The sequence below is a fragment of the Callorhinus ursinus genome, unplaced genomic scaffold (assembly GCF_003265705.2).
Source record: "Callorhinus ursinus isolate GAN/ISIS: 27379988/994484 unplaced genomic scaffold, GSC_fseal_2.0 scaffold25, whole genome shotgun sequence".
NCBI lineage: Eukaryota > Metazoa > Chordata > Mammalia > Carnivora > Otariidae > Callorhinus > Callorhinus ursinus.
In genome coordinates, this window is record NW_027397087.1 from 34,737,830 (window position 1) to 34,753,255 (window position 15,426).

At 55.2% G+C, this 15,426-nt stretch overlaps 2 long non-coding RNA genes across 2 annotated transcripts; one reads left to right on the forward strand and one right to left on the reverse strand.

The window, feature by feature from the left end:
* The first annotated feature begins 3,391 nt into the window (after positions 1-3,391).
* On the forward strand, positions 3,392-5,485 carry LOC141370026 (uncharacterized). The gene is made up of 2 exons (XR_012373697.1): positions 3,392-3,514; positions 4,853-5,485. It is a non-coding gene; the product is annotated as an uncharacterized lncRNA (long non-coding RNA).
* A 3,492-nt stretch (positions 5,486-8,977) lies between these two features.
* Positions 8,978-15,165, reverse strand: LOC141370025 (uncharacterized). Its single transcript, XR_012373696.1, has 3 exons — positions 11,623-15,165; positions 10,903-10,973; positions 8,978-10,734 (listed from the first exon to the last, which is right to left on the reverse strand). It is a non-coding gene; the product is annotated as an uncharacterized lncRNA (long non-coding RNA).
* Positions 15,166-15,426: the final 261 nt, after the last annotated feature.

Here is a 15,426-nt window from a genome sequence, read left to right on the forward strand (position 1 = left end):
CAAAGGACACCCCCTACCCATCAGGCAGCCACCCTCATCCCCTCTCTCCTCGGGCCCTGGCAACCACTCATCTGCTTTCTGCCCCTGGCTTTGCCTCTTCTGCACCTCTCATTTAGATGGAAGCTGGCAACACTTGACGTTTTGTGACAGGCTTCTCTCACTTAGCACGTTTTCGAGGTTCAGCCATGTTGTGGCGTGTATACACGTCGTTCCTTTTCGTGGATAACTAATATTCTCCAGCAGCACTTCTTCATCCAAATGGAAGGCAAGGGCTCAGTCCACCTTTGAACAGGTGGAGGCAGAAACATGTGAAAGGAATTCAAAGAGGGAAGAGAGAGGAAGAAAGGAAGGAAGAGGGAGGGAGGAAGGAAGGATGAATCCAAGTAGCAGGGCTCAAGCAGATGCGGCTCCCAAGCCAGGACAGGGAGAGCAGGGTTTGGTGACCCCTGAGGATGAGCAAGGGGTGGACAGCAGAAGCGGGAGGGTGGGCTGTGCTCAAGCCTCAGAAATCACACACTTTGTCCAGTGCTTCTCAGGGCCCCCGCTTTCCTCACACACGCCCCTTCCCCTGCACCAGGCCTGTGAAGACAATGGAAGTCCCCTGGTCCTCTGACTCTGCCCCAACTTCAGAGAGGCCTTCCTCCTTCCCTCTGCCACGGGAGGCTAGGTGCTGCGTGGCCTGGCTGCTGGAGCCACTGGCCTGGGCGGGTCCCCTCTGCTGGGATCCCAGAGAGGCTGGACCCCCACTACTCAGTGGAGCGGGCCAGGGCCATGGCCCCACACTCGGAATTCAGGAGCCAGGCCAGGCCAAATGGGCCTCCAACACTTGGACAAGGAGGTGGGGGTAGAAATGCAGCCTCCTTCACGGCAGGACCGGGTTCCCTGGGAGGGTTGCATTCAGTACAGACCCTTGTTGGCCCTGGAGCTGAGAGTGGCACCTGAGGTGCCACTTCTCTGCACCTGGGGCTTAGCTAATGTCAAGCCAGGGAGCCAGACCAAACAAAATATTGACTCATGTCAGCCTTGAAGCCTTTTGATGTCCCCAGATTTGTTTTAGTCTAATGGTTTGGGGAATTACAGATTCCCTTCCGCTGCAAGCTGGTTGGAGAAGCGTCCTGCATTCCCCTCCCTGTTCTGATTTGAGCACAGGTTTGGTAAGTCGCTCACAAGAGAAATTCCTCTTGGGGTTTGGTTCAACAATTAACAAAGATATGCAGTTAGTTCTGGTCTTGGGTTGAGGCTTTGGTTCAGCGAGAGGACAAAGCTGGCTGTTGACAGAACAGAGGAGGACACAGACAGCACGGCCCACTTGGTGCCACCCCCCGGGCCCCCGCTGCGGGTTCGGGCCCAGCCTGTGCTGCATTTAGAACAGGAGCCCCGGCCCTCGAACCCCAGCGAGTCTCCGGAGGGCAACACTGTTTGATTGATTTTGAAACTGTGACAGTAAAACGGTTAATAAAAACCCGATAGATTTGTACAGAGGTGCTTTCCACACCGCGCGGCCCCTGCTTAAATGAGTGCTATTCATCATGGCCAGGACCAGATGCCCAGTGCGCCCTGCACAAAGGAGGGGGTTGTGTAACCACGGCCGGATTCCTGCAGGGACCCCCGACTTCCCCTGTCTGCCCTCGCCTCCAGTGAAGACGGAAATGTCTGCCTCTGGTGACCCAGCTTCCCCTTTCTTTTGGACAGTGGTTCTCACAGTGGGGTCCCCAAACCAGCCACAGCATCACCACCTGAGAAAACTGGAGAAATGCAAATTCTTGAGCTGCACCCCTAGTTGCTGATCCCCCAACTCTGGGGGGCAGGGCCCAGCTCTTGGGTTAGCCAGACCCAGTCTGAGAACCCCTGCTCTGCAAAGCACCCTCCACACTCCCTGTCTTCAGCACCCCAGGCTTTCAAACATTATATTTGCTGTCAAATGGTATCTGACAGATGCAGATAACACTCAGGCTGAAAGTCTCATCCCATGTGGACAGGGGTTTACGTTTGAACAGAGGATAAAATATGGAATCTCCAACATTGGAGATTTATGTGTCAGTGGAGAAGGGGGGGGGACCTTTGTGGGGATGGGAGGGGTGAAGAAGCACTCTCTGCCCCAAATCATCCTGCTGGTTCACAGAATTGGGATGTGAGAGGTAGAAAAGCATAAACGTGAGGAGTATGTGTTCTGGAACCAGAAACATGGGCTTAGGTCCCAACTTGGCCTTCTGCTGGCGGTGTGACCCTGGCCAAGTCATCTCATCTCTCTCTATTTTTTAGTTCCCTGATCTGAAAATGAGGATAATAATAAGACGAGCTCCTAGGGTTGTCCCGGGGATTACATCACTTCATGCACAAAGTAGTTCCCAGCACCAGGCCCTGGCCCTCTAGCAGCGACCACCAGGGGCGCTCTCGAGCGCTCAGCCGCTCACTCCCTTTGGCCCAGGGCTCCCCACCGCTCAGAAGGCGGGCGTTCCTGTCCCCCCACCTCCGTGCTCCTGTCCTGTGAGAAGCAGAAAGCCCGAGGCTTGGGCTTGAGGACGGTGATGTTCTCCATCACCACCACTGTCGCCGAAGGAGCTCTCCGATGCTGGGGGGGGGGGGGGGGGGGGCGGGGGGAGGGGGGAAACAGGAAACCAGATGGAGACAAAGAAACGGGGGGAGGACTGGAGGAAGAGAGACACACAGGGACCAGGAGAGAGGGAAGAGGGGACAGAACAAGGACTTGAGGAGCAGGCCACTCCAGGGAAGATGTGCCCTTGGGGCTTTCACATGTCCCTCTGCAGCCCGTTCACTAGCCAAGCTGTTCTCTCCGAGGGCTGAGAAAGATGAAGAGGAGCCCCTTCCTCCCCACTCTGGAAACCGGTCAGCAGCGGCACCAACCTCAGGGCCTGGCCTGGGGGCTGCGGAGGGCTGCCTGACCTGCTGCCACACGGTAGAACTTGAGGCCTGTGGGTCCCCGGCGAGGAAGCTGTGCCCGGTGCGGCGAGCCAAGGCCGCGCTCCAGCCGGGAGCGTGGCTCATCCAGACGGCAGAAAGTGGACCTCTGAGCTGCATTCTCTCAGCTCCTGCCCGACCCTGGGGGGGGGGGGCGCTAAGTCCCCCCTGTCTGCCTCACCCCGGCTTTGCCCAGCTGCTGGGAGCAGAGAAGGAGCCTGGCCTGCCCGCTGCCCAGCTGGCTGCCCCTCTGGGCACTGGAGGGCCTGCAGATGGGGGTTCCTGATGCCCCCACCAGTGGCTCCAAGAGGGTCCATGAGTGTCATACTTCAGCTGCACTTCGAGTTTTGCCTGCAGTTTGTGGAGCTCCTTTGAACAACAGCAGGTGGTGGGGTACATGCCCAGGGGGTGGGGGATGCGAGCAATCAGGCCTGGCTGGCACACACGCTCGCCGCTAAGCTCTCTGGAGCCCAGCCCCAGCGCTCCAAGACCCCCACCACTCAGAACGCTACAAAATACCTCCCTACTCCAGACCAAGGGCACACACTGGCTGAATCCGACTCCCCGAACAAAGTGTTTTCGTCAGCCCCTTCAGGTGCTCTCTGTTTCATTTCATTTGAGTGCCTTCAGATGGGAATGTGCCCTCTGGTAGGTCACAGTCCCCACCTCTCCCTCCCGTCCTGCCCACCTGGCCCTGTGGGACCTGGAGTCTGGCTCATGTTCTTGCAGGAATCGGACGGCCTCAGGTGGGCCCACTAGCCTTTGGGAAAATTGTGAGGGACAGAAGCATTTCGTCACCCCAAGCGAGAGTCCACTCAGGCTGGCGACTCCTTGCTGAGCACTGTGGTCCCAGCCTAGGCCGCCTCCGTGCCCTGCCCACCTCTGTGCCCCTGAGGCCTCTGGGGGGAAGGGGTCTTCTCAGAGAATAGAGGAAGGGGTGGGGCGGGGTGGGGTGGGGTAGAGGTGCAGGGAGAAGCCAGGGAGGCCTAATTAGCTCTTCACTGGGGAATGAAAGTGGCTGGACGCCAGCAGAAATTTCAGGCGGGAGTCCAGGACATTAAGATTTCTGGAATCCCCCCCCCACCTCGCTCTTTCCTTTGTTTCTCCGTTCCCTCTGGCCATTTCCCTATGGAGATCTGTGATACGGGCCCTCAAAACACAAAGGCCTGTGTGTTTATCTTCCCAGATCTGAGCTGAAGCAAGGAACCTGTGCTCGGTATCGCACAGCAGGGAGGAGGTGGCTTTAGTTGAGAAAGAAAGCAGATTAAAGCCCCAGAAAGAATAAAGGGATCAGTATGGAGGCCATTGGAGATGGAGGGGAGGCACGGCGGGCAGGGGGCAGAGGGTCCCCCTGCCCTGGGATGGAAGGATCCCTTCAGACACTGGTGACACAGGCCGCCCCAGCCCAGGCCTTGGCTCACACAGGGCCCATCAAAGTCCAGGGTCAGGTGACCCCGACGAGGGCCTCGCGCTATGCTGATCCAGGCCTGGCTGGTGAGCCGAGGGGCAAGATGGATGAGATGGTCGATTTCTGGTCCCTTCCAGGCTCACCTCTGCTTCTCCAAACTAGTGCCCCAGCCAGGCCCACGGCTCCCTAGTATTTACCAGATGGTTCTCACTGTTACCTGGATGCACATGTTTCTATTTGAGTTGTGCTTTTATTTTTGGTGTGCGTTGGAAAACGACGAGAAGGGAGACCTCAAACCGGGGTTGAATGGATTTATTGCCTAGGGAGGGGGCTAAGTGAAAAACACGAGTTGATTTAAGGAAGTATATGATGTAAATTACAGTACAGGTGGTATGTAGATAAAGCTCGCTCTTATGGCGGAATGTGAAAGGCTAACGTTTGGGGACCCGTGTGTGACCCTGGCAAGTATGGGGCCCCCAACTGGACTGGGGTTCTTCTAACTCCAGTGTACTGCATATAATGCAGGCGCAGCCCCAGAGACGTGGAACGGGCTGGCGTTCAGTGCACACGTGGAGGTGACCACGGGCCCGGCGGAGGAGCGGCTCAGGGGCCCTGCGTCTGGGGCTTCCGTCCTCACCTCCCCTCCAGCAGCCTTCATCCACCCTTCGAGGGGTGCATCTGGGGAATCTCCTTTCCTGGAGCGTCCCCACCATCCTGCTCCCCAAAAACCCAAGTGGAAAGCGGTTGAATGATTCCTTCCTTCCTGGGAGGCCCTGTCACCAGCTGCGGGACCTCGGAGGCTCACTCTCCTCCTCCACCCAATGGGGGTCCCACTGTCATTTTGTGCTGAGTTGGGAATGACAGGAAGCAGGAGATGATGCCATGGGCAGTCCATGGATGCGTGGCGAGGCTCTGACCTCCCCCTTCCCGCCGCCCGCAGGTCAGCCTCACCCTCCCCACCCCGCCACCCAGAGCTCCTGCCACCAGCCAGAGAGCGGGACAGGTGGAGGAGGAGACAGTCCCTGCAGTCTTCCAGCAAGCTCAGCGCTGGGAAGGTAGACGGCCCACAATGCTGCTGCCGGCTTCGTCAGGGAAATTACTTTAGCCCTGCATCATTTTTTATGTGCCTGTTCAATAAAATAATTATTGATGGCCTCATCCATTTAAGTCACAATCAAAATAGCAGCCAAGATGGGGCGGCCCTGTATTATATCACCAGAGCAAGGACTATTTTCTATCAATTCGCAAATACATTCACATTTAGGTGAAAAATTATACCACCCAGGGTCAAATATATCAGAGGCTGGGAGCCGGGAGGGAGGGGGCCCCGGTCTGAGGGTTTCTTCATGATTCATCAGTGTGTGGGACAGCCTGCGGGTGGGCAGCAGAGGAGGGCCCAGAAGTGAGGCCCGTGCCCAGTGGATGTGAGAGGTGCTGGCCCCATCCAGGCGCCAGGGACCAAGGGCACCAGCTTCTCCAAGGAAAGAAAGACAAATACGTGGGAGTTAGACAGGAGGCAGAACCACAATTCCCTAGGTGTGAACAGCCATGTTAACAGGTGTCCAGCAATTATTAGCATCCAAGATGGGTCAGCAGATGGGGGGAAGAGCAGAAAGATGGAGCCTGAGACAGAGAGAGCAGGAGGACGGGAGGGAGGGAGAAAGGAACCATCACCAGACGTTGCTGCATGCCGGGCGCTGTGCTGGGTGCTTGGCATCACCGAATCCTCCAATAACCCATGGGGTGGCATAATATCTCCACGGCCGAGGTGAGGACAGGAGGCTCAGAGAGTGGAATTCACTCCTCCAAAATGCACAGCTTCTAGAGGACAGAACTTGACTTTCACATCAGATTTGCCTGAACCTGAGGTGTCTTCCGGAATGGCCTCATTCAATAACTTACTGGTATGTGTTTTAGGGAGGTGTGGAATGGGGATTGATTTTTTGAAAGTGAGAATGCAAATTAATTGAGAAGAAAGAAAGGAGATACACCCCTGTGGGTCTTGGAGGTGATGTGGACCTGGCTGGGCCCCAGTGGTCTGGGGACAGCCCCCATGTAGCTCCAGGGTTTTCCTCAGAGCCCTATCCTCTTGAGGCTGGCTCCAGCAAATGTGGCTTCCGGTCGGGTTTCCCCAGAACCCCCACCCCGACCTCCGACCCCCGGCCTCTTCCTCCCCCGCCCTGCCACTTCTCCCATACACACCCAGAGGAAGCCTGTTCCTAGTGTTCGTTTACTGCCTAGTATGCACGGGCTCACTTCCCCGGGGGTCTGCACTTTAAACCTGCATTCTAATGATGGCTTCAAAGGCTGTGACCCTGGACATGAAATTTCAGGGGCTGACCAAAAGCAGTTTAGGGTATGGGGATGTCTCTCCTGTCCCCCTAATATCATACCACGTAGGACGTTGTCTTCTCCTGTCTGTTCAGCACCAGCCCTGAGCCTGTGTCTTCAATAAATACACATGATTTCAGGATCCTGTGTTGGAGGCACAGGATAGGAAACATTTGGGGGGGGGCGGGACTCTTAAATCTGCCTCCCCAGGATTTGGCGCTTCTTTTGCCTCCTTTGATCAAGACGACATCTCTTTATCTTCGTGATCTCGCCTGTCAAACCATTTTACTTACAGTGCTTGTTTTGGAAAAGTCTGGCCAGGTGAACAAACTCAATTCCTCCCCTGGCCCTCAGCACCCACCTCCCCGATTCAGGGGACTATCAGCAGCCTTAATCGCAGCCACCGGGCCATTTTGGAAGACAGTCTGACCCTTCCATAGAATATTAGCCGTAGAGTCACCATATAAGCCAGCAATTCTACCCCTAGGCACACGCTCAAGAGAAATGACAACAGAACACTTGTCCATAAGTGTTCAGAGTAGGATTAAATCTTAATAGTCAAAAAGTAGAAATACCCCAAATTTCCATAAATTGATGAAAGGAAACACAATATGGTATATCCAAACCCTGGAATTCTACTCAGCAGTAAGAGGTCAAGTGCTTATACGTGGATAAACATGAAAACATGATGCTAAGTCAAAGACGTCAGTCACAAAAGACCACATATTGTATGTTTCCATGTGTAAAAATGTCCAGAATAAGCAAACGCATACAGACAGAAGAAGGTAGATTTGTCGTGGCCTTGGGCTGGGGACCTGGGGAGGAATGGGGAGTGACTGCTAATGGGGATGGGGTTTCTTTTGGGGGTGATAAAAATGTTCCACAATTGATATTGGCGATGGTTTTGCCCAACTTAGTGATGATTCTAGGACCACTGAATTGTACTCTTAAAATGGGTCAATTGGATGACATGTGAATTATATCTCACTGAGGCTGTTAAAAACAATCAAGACCAATGCACATTGCTTGGCCCCCCAGGCCTCTGACACCTTGCTTGCCCCAGGTGACGGCAGCCTTTTTACCTGTCCTTTCGTCATGTACACAGACCTGTCACCTGGTTTCCCATCCTTCAATCAGCCACCTTCTCTTAGGTGCACCTGCTTCCGCCCACGCCAGCCTGGGCTCCCCACCCAGTGTGCCCTTTTTCTCTGATTCACGTCGCTGGTCTCACCAGCCACCTGGGCTAGAGCCTCCTCCAGCTGGGGCCAGACCGGTGGGGGGGCGGGGGGCGCTGCTGTCCCGGGGCTCTGAAAGCTGAGAGCCCCCACCGGGAGACCTCCTCTGCGTGGGACCAGGGCCGCTCGCACCGGCCAGCTCACCCCTTCCTGGCCATGCTAATGTCACGGTGTACTAGTCTCGAGTGCAGCGGCTGGTTCGAATCTTGGCTCTGCCATTTATCAGCTGTTACAGGCTAAACTGTGCTCCCCAAATTCATATGTTAAAGCCCTAACCCCCAATACCTCGGAATGTGACTGTATATGGAGGTGGCAATTTGAGAGGTGATAAAGTAAGGCGAGTTCCTAAGGGTGGGCCCTAATCCGATAGCACGGGCATCCTTCTAAGAGATTAGGACACACACCCAGAAGGAAGGCCAGGTGAAGACACAGGGAGTTCGATAGCTGTCTACAGCCATAGAGGGAGGCCTCTGTAGAAACAGCCCTGCCTACACCTTCAGCTCAGACCCCTGGCCTGCAGAGCTGTAAGAAAATTAATTTCTGTTGTTTAAGCCACCTGGTCTGTGCTACTTTGTTATGGCAACCCAAGCCAACTAATACACCAGCTATGTGACCTTGGGCGAGGCTGTGCAGTTTTCCATGCCTCAGTTTCCTTATCTGTCAAAGGAGGATACTACCGGCACCTACTTCCTAGGGTCTCTGTGAAGATTAAATGAACTATACATGTGAGGGCCTAGATGGTACCTAGCACATAGTAGGTGCCATGTGTGTTCCTATTATTAATATTAATATTATTTTTATTCTACATCAGGGACACCACTCAATAAAGATTTCCAGGCTTGACAATGTCAATTGAAGGTCAGAGCTTTACTTTAACACTTACCCCTTTAGATTCACAAAAGCATGCCAAGAGGGGCGACTGGGTGGCTCAGTCGGTTAAACCTCCAACTCTTGGTTTCAGCTCAGGTCATGGTCTCAGGGTCGTGAGATCAAGACAAGCCCGGCGTCGGGCCCCACGCTCAGCATGGGGTCTGCTTGGGATTCTCTCTCTCCCTCTCCCTCTGCCCCCCCCCCCCTTCCCTCTCTCTCTCTCTCTCTCTCTCTCTCAAATAAAAAAATAAAATCTTTTTTTTTAAAAAAAGTATGCCAAGAAATGTGGCACAAAGGTATTAGGATATTTTCACTGCCTTATTTGACAGAAGAGAAGCTGGAAGTAATTTCTCATCAATTCACTAGTCAAATAACAGTATGCAACATCATACAATGGGCCACTATGCAGCCATTAACAAAAGGAGGTAGCTCTGAAGGTCAGGTCGTGAATATATAGGGATAAGCAAACATACAGAAATGCAGGGACATATAAGAACTGCATTGCTAAGCACAATGGGTACTCTGTGACCCCCTTAATGTAAGTAAATAAATATAGTATGTTATGCACACACAGAAACGTCAATGCTGTTACGTATTTTTTTTTTCCTGGAAAAAAATCCGTTGACAGAGCTTATATAGGAGAGAAACTGGAGTACCAGCAAGGAGACTCTAACATTTTATTTTATACCTTTCTGAAATTAATGTTTTACTTAAAAAAAAATATTACAGGGATTATCTGGGTAATGAATTATGGATCATTTTGGGGTTTTTTTCCTTTGTTTTTTCTTGTTAAAATAACAACAACAAAAGCCCTTAAAGAGATGTCCTTGTAAAACCACCCCCCACTCCAGACGCACTGCACTATCCAAGCCCTGGGCTCATGGATTGGCCCATCACTGTTCCCTACCATGAAAAGGTCAAAGGCCTGGATTCCAGCCCAATTCTGCCCCAGCCAGGGGTGTCCTGGAGAAATCCTTAACCAGCCCCAGCCTCAGCCTCAGCCTCCCCATCTGTAAAATGGAATGCCTGCCGCTGCCCCACTACATTGCAGGTCATCCGAGTCATGGTGAGAACTCAGCTTGTATTCCATGTCTTGTATTCCTCCCGTGGGGCCCGTTCTAGAGCCTTCAAGATGCCAAGTAAAACTGCAGGGTCCAGGAAACTCCAGAAAGGAAGCCGTTCTGGGCTCCTTCTGCTTGTGTGACTGTCACATCACTGACATCCAGTCCCTGGGTCATCTGAGCCGTTCAGTGAGCTGTGGACTCAGGGGACATGAGCTGAGACAGGGATCCTGGCTCCGGGGGGCTCCCAGACTGGTGCACAGAACAAGTCCAGGACAGAGTGGAGCTCTATAAGGATGCAGAGAAAGAGGGAGAGGTTCCTCCCAGAGGATCGGGAAAGGCTCTCAGAAGTGGAGAAAGAGGGCAGGGTCTATGCCTAGATAGGTGTGGGGGAGGGTATCCCGGGTGGAGAAAACTGCAGGAGAAGGAGCCCAAGTTGGCAGGAAGATCGAGAAGGAGCTAATTCCAGGTTCTCGGGGGACTGGGGCAGGAATCTGTCCAACAGCAGCACCCTGCCCAGCCAGGATTCCAGAACCCCCAGGCGCTACCCACCTTCAAGTCTCAGCATACTCCAGGCACTTGATCCCTGTTCGTTGCTCTGTCCCCTTGCATCCTCGGCTGGGACTGTGGGCAGAGAGGATCTCCTCAGGCCTCTGTCTCCTGATATTCAGGGATGGCAGCACCTTCCCCCGAGGGGCCTGTCATTCACCCAAAGGCCACCAGACCCCTCACAATTGCATCCTTTTAGGGAAAGCATGTTTGGGGGTTTGTTCAAAGTCTCAGCCCACATGGACCAAAGGCTGGTGTCCTTGAGCCTTATCTGCTGCGTGAGATGCTGGTCACAGGGAGCCAGGAGTGGCCTCTCCCTGGCAGGCACCACCTCAAAACCATAGGCTCAGGAAGGGAAGAGCTGCACGGTGTCACGTGGCTGGTCATGGATGAACCAGGGCAGGACCTCAGTCCCTGTGCTCCTAACCCGGGACTTCCCTCCACCATCACTCCCAGGGAAGGATCCCGAAAGACAGCCGTCACTTGCCCTCCACTCCCTAACCCTGCACCGTTAGCACCACCATCTTACAGATGACAGGCGACAGCCCCCTGCAGAAAGTAAAGCCACAGGACTGGAACAGGGTCTGACAGGCATCATTGCTGTGGGCAGATACAAATTCCAGAGTCACCACCCAGAGGGGAGAGCCCCATCCATCCACCCATCCATCCATCCATCCATCTATCCATCCATCCATCCATCCATCTACCCATCCACCCATCCACCCATCCACCCATCCATCTACCCATCCACCCATCCATCCACCCATCCACCCATCCATCCACCCATCCACCCATCCATCCATCCACCCATCCACCCATCCATCCACCCATCCATCCACCCATCCACCCATCCATCCATCCACCCATCCACCCATCCACCCATCCATCTACCCATCCTTCCATCCATCCATCCAGCCAGCCAGCCAGCCAGCCAACCATCCATCCACTCATCCATCCACCCATCCATCTATCCATCTACCCATCCATCCATCCATCCATCCATCCATCCATCCATCCATCCAGCTATCCATCCACCCATCCATCCATCCACTCATCCATCCACCCATCCATCCATCCACCCACACATCCATCCATCCATCCATTCATCCATCTATCCATCTGGGAGGGCCTGACCCTCACTGCATTCAGAGGGCATACTAGGTAAATCAACAGCTCCCTGAGTCAGGAGATCCAGAGAGGGCAGCCGTAGCGGAGTGTGAATGTGGTGATTGAAGTAATGCCTGCTTACCCGGCATCCTCGTGCGGACCAGAGCCTGTGCAAAACACTGCTGGAGTGGTACAATGAGGCTGCTTGCGGCTGCCTGGGGTGAGGTCTCTGAGCCTTTCACTGGCGGGGTGCAGTCAAGGTGCAGTGCACTGTGGGGGCACTCCTCAAACCACCGGGGGTTAATGATGGGGACAGGGCATGAGTGGGGGGAGCACCTGCTCAGGGATAACCCCCCGCAAATGGACCTGGCAGCACCTGCCTGCCCACCAGCGGGGCAAACACCAGGCCCTGGCCTTCTGGGCCCTCCGAGCTGCCCCAGGGCACCTTTGTAGCCTGCAGCTGTGGCGGCCGGAGAGGGGCTGGGGCCCTGGGAGTGCACTGAGGGCATCCCCTGCTGGTGGTGGGACTCCCTCCGCGAGCATGTGTGTGACACCCAACACACGCATGCACAGACACAGTCACTCGGGAAATAGTCACTAAGCACTTTGCACCAGAGCTTCTTCTAGGTGTTGGGAATATAGTAGTGAGGGGCAAAAAAAAAAAAAAAAAAAGGCGACCCTCGTGGAACTTAAATTCTTGGCAGAAGGAGAAGGGGTAGCGATTAGAAAGGAGACTATCTGGTCATTTCTTCATCCACTATTTAAATCCAGCCCCACAGGCCACCGATTTCCTGCCCCCCTTCTTTCTGCCCACAACGCACTGCAGACCCTTGGGAATCTAGAAGGCCCTCAGGAATGGTCCTGCCCTGCCCTCTCTCCTCCTGCCCCAGAAATTAGCTTTGCCTTTAACTCTTGTCTTCCCTCGCTTCACCCCTGCCCTGCTCTCTGCACGCCACCTCCCATCTCCTCAACGTCTCTCTCCAGAACTCTCTCTCCCACAGGGCACTGGGAAATAGGAGCTAGCCAGCCTCAGGGCTCATGCCAGCCTGGGGAGCTCAGGGAGGATCTCTGCCTGCTGCAGCCCCACTGACAGGGTGGGCTCTGAGGGCTGGCCCACCTCCGAAGTCAGCTTGTGTCCCCTGGACACCCCCTGGGCCCTCCTGGGCCCCGAATTGTAACAGTCACCATTTAGTGAGCGCTTCATCCAGGCCAAGCTCGGGCTCAGCCCTTGTAAGTCTCAGCTCGTTTAAGCCTCCCGACAACCAGACAACTCCGGGGTGGGGGCAGGAACCTTCCCTGGAACTTCATTAGGGGCCTTCCCAAGGTCACAGAACAGAAGAGTAGCAAGGCCAAGCCTGGCTCTGCCTCACCCCCAGGCTCATGTTGCTGCTCTGTCCCCCTGCTCTCTCCGGACACTTTCTCTGGGGGAGCTTCTTTTGTCCTCTAGTGGTGGCCGATGAAACCCAGCACGTGTCATCGGGGTGTCTCCGTTTCATATAGCGAATGTCTTTCTGGACCTAGATTACATATCTGCACCGGTGGGATTTCAGGTGGATGGGGGCGAGGCAGAGAGTTTTCATTTTGGGAAATGGGCTGTCCCAGAGGTCCCACCACACCCCCTCCAGCAGCTCTGCGCCCATAAAACCGGCCCTTCCCTGCCAAGTTAAGCAATCAGACACCTCTGTTCCCCCCGTTCACTATTTACCCAGCTTGGCTTCAGGGCAAATGTTCCAGACCTATTAATTATCACAGGATAATTAGGGATGGGGAAATCCAGGCACAGATAAAATCAGCGCCTCCCCCCACCTACCCTCACACTCCCCCTGGTCTCCCTGAAATCCTGGGATACACTGTGTCTCCCCATCATCCCCACCCCGCGGCTCCCACCAGAATGAGCCAGGCCAGTGCCAAAGTGCCCAGAGGAGAGCTGAGCCATGCTCAGGCCTGCCCTGGCTGCTCGAGTCATGTTGAAATTCCCGTAGAAAGCCTCCTTCCACCCGTCCCACAGATCTGGGGCACCTTAAGGAGCCACGTCCTGGCTCCTCACCCCCAAAATTCACACCGCTGCTCCCCCTTCCCACCTCCCCACTGAGATGGCAGAAAACACTCAATAGGATAAGGGTCCTTAACCAGACATCCATGCTCCTAAGAATGGACCAGTTCGTTTCAGGACCCCGAAGACTGTGGGCAACATTTTTCATACATGTTTGTAACTGCATTTCTCTGAGAAGATGCTAAGGCTTCTGGAAGATCCTCAAAGAGCCCTAGGACCCCCAAAGGGGTAAGAATCTCTGGACAAAGGTGTCCCTGCACCAGCCACTGTAGCAGAACTGTCTGCCGCCCCCACACCCCCAGCGCTGCTACTTGCCATGTCACCTCAGTTTCCCTCTCTGAAAAATGGGATCACAATGATCTCTACCACATGGAGTTGTCATGAGGATTAAAATAAAAGAGGTACACCATGCTAAGTACTAAACCCTATTCCTGGCCCGTAGTCAGTACTCAGTACCTGTCGACTACTATTTCTCATCCCCATTGAGGAAAGGAAGCAAGCTCAGAGAGGCTGGCTGAGCGTAGCACAGCCCAGCTGGGACGCCTCCCTGGAGCTGAGGCTAGGCGGAAGTCTGAGAAAGCCACTAGGCCAGCAGTGGCCAGAAGATGGTGTGGCAGGGGTGGGTTGTCAGGTCGAGGCAGGCCCGGAGAGCAGAGATGCCTGCTGAGGGGTTGGGACACTGGAGGAAGAGCTCAGGCCTTGCTTGGCGTTTGAGCTCACGAGTTCCACTCTGGCCCCAGCCACGGGCTAGGCAAGCTCCCCGCCCCCTCGGATCTCCTGTTTCTTGTCTCTAAGATGAAGTGGGCGCAGAACCACAAGTGGGGCCTTTTAGCCCACATGAAGGGAACAGAGAGCTGAGGCCCAAAAGTCTCAGGCTCCGTCCAGGAACTTGAAACGTGTTGCCGTGGGGATGTTGGAAACAGCGGGGCCCACAGAGTCCCAGAAGCAGGAGGCCGCCTCTCCGGGAGGCATCAAGCACCAGCACTAGGACTTCAGTGGAATCCCAGACTCAGTGACCCTGTGAAGCCTCCTGAGTGGACTGGGGGCCAGCCGGGCACTGCTGGGATCCAAAGGGCCAGCCTCAAATAAGGCTGAGGGATGCAGTGCCTTGGTTTCCTCCTTGGATCACTGTAGCTGGGCCCCTCCCCTTGGAACCTGAACATCACTGGAGAGACGCTAGGGTCACAGCCAAAAGGAAGAAGTGCTATCAGGGATCCAGGTTCAAGTGACAGTCCACCACCTCTTCCGTAAGGAAAGACCAGCACAGAGTCTCTCCCTGGGTGTCCTGTGACACCCTGCAGGGGAGCCCAGCTTCCCTTCTGGAAACACACCTCAGAGCTGTGCAGAAGCCCTTCAGAAGGCCTCCCCCACCCAACCCCCGGGGGAGCCCAAACACCACTTAATCACACAACCAGGCCCGCCATGGTGGGCAGCCAGGGCCTGTGGAACTCACCCAGCTGCACACATCTGGCAGGCAGCCATGGCAACCCGGAGTCACTGCAGAGAGCACTGGAAAAGCTGGTCCTGCCTCTCTGGGGTGGCAGTGTGGCTCAAGGCCGGTGCTGCCTCCTGTGCAGAGCACAAGAGCCAAGCAGAGGCTCAGACTCCTCCAGAGGTCACTGGTAAGGCAGGCAGCTTCAGGGAGGGAAGGAGATGGGGAGGGAGTAGGGGGGGAGGGAGGTGGAGAGAGAGGAGGGAGGGAGGGAGGAAAGGAGGAAGATAAGGGGGGAAGGAAGGAGGGGGAGGGAGGGGAAGAGGGAGAGGGGAGGAGGGGGAGGAGGGGGAGGAGAGGGGAGGGGGGGGAGGAGGGGTGAGGAGAGGGGAGGGGGGGGAGGAGGGGGGGGGGGGGGGGAGGGGGGCCCCTGGGGGGAGGGGGGAGGGGGGAAGAGGCCC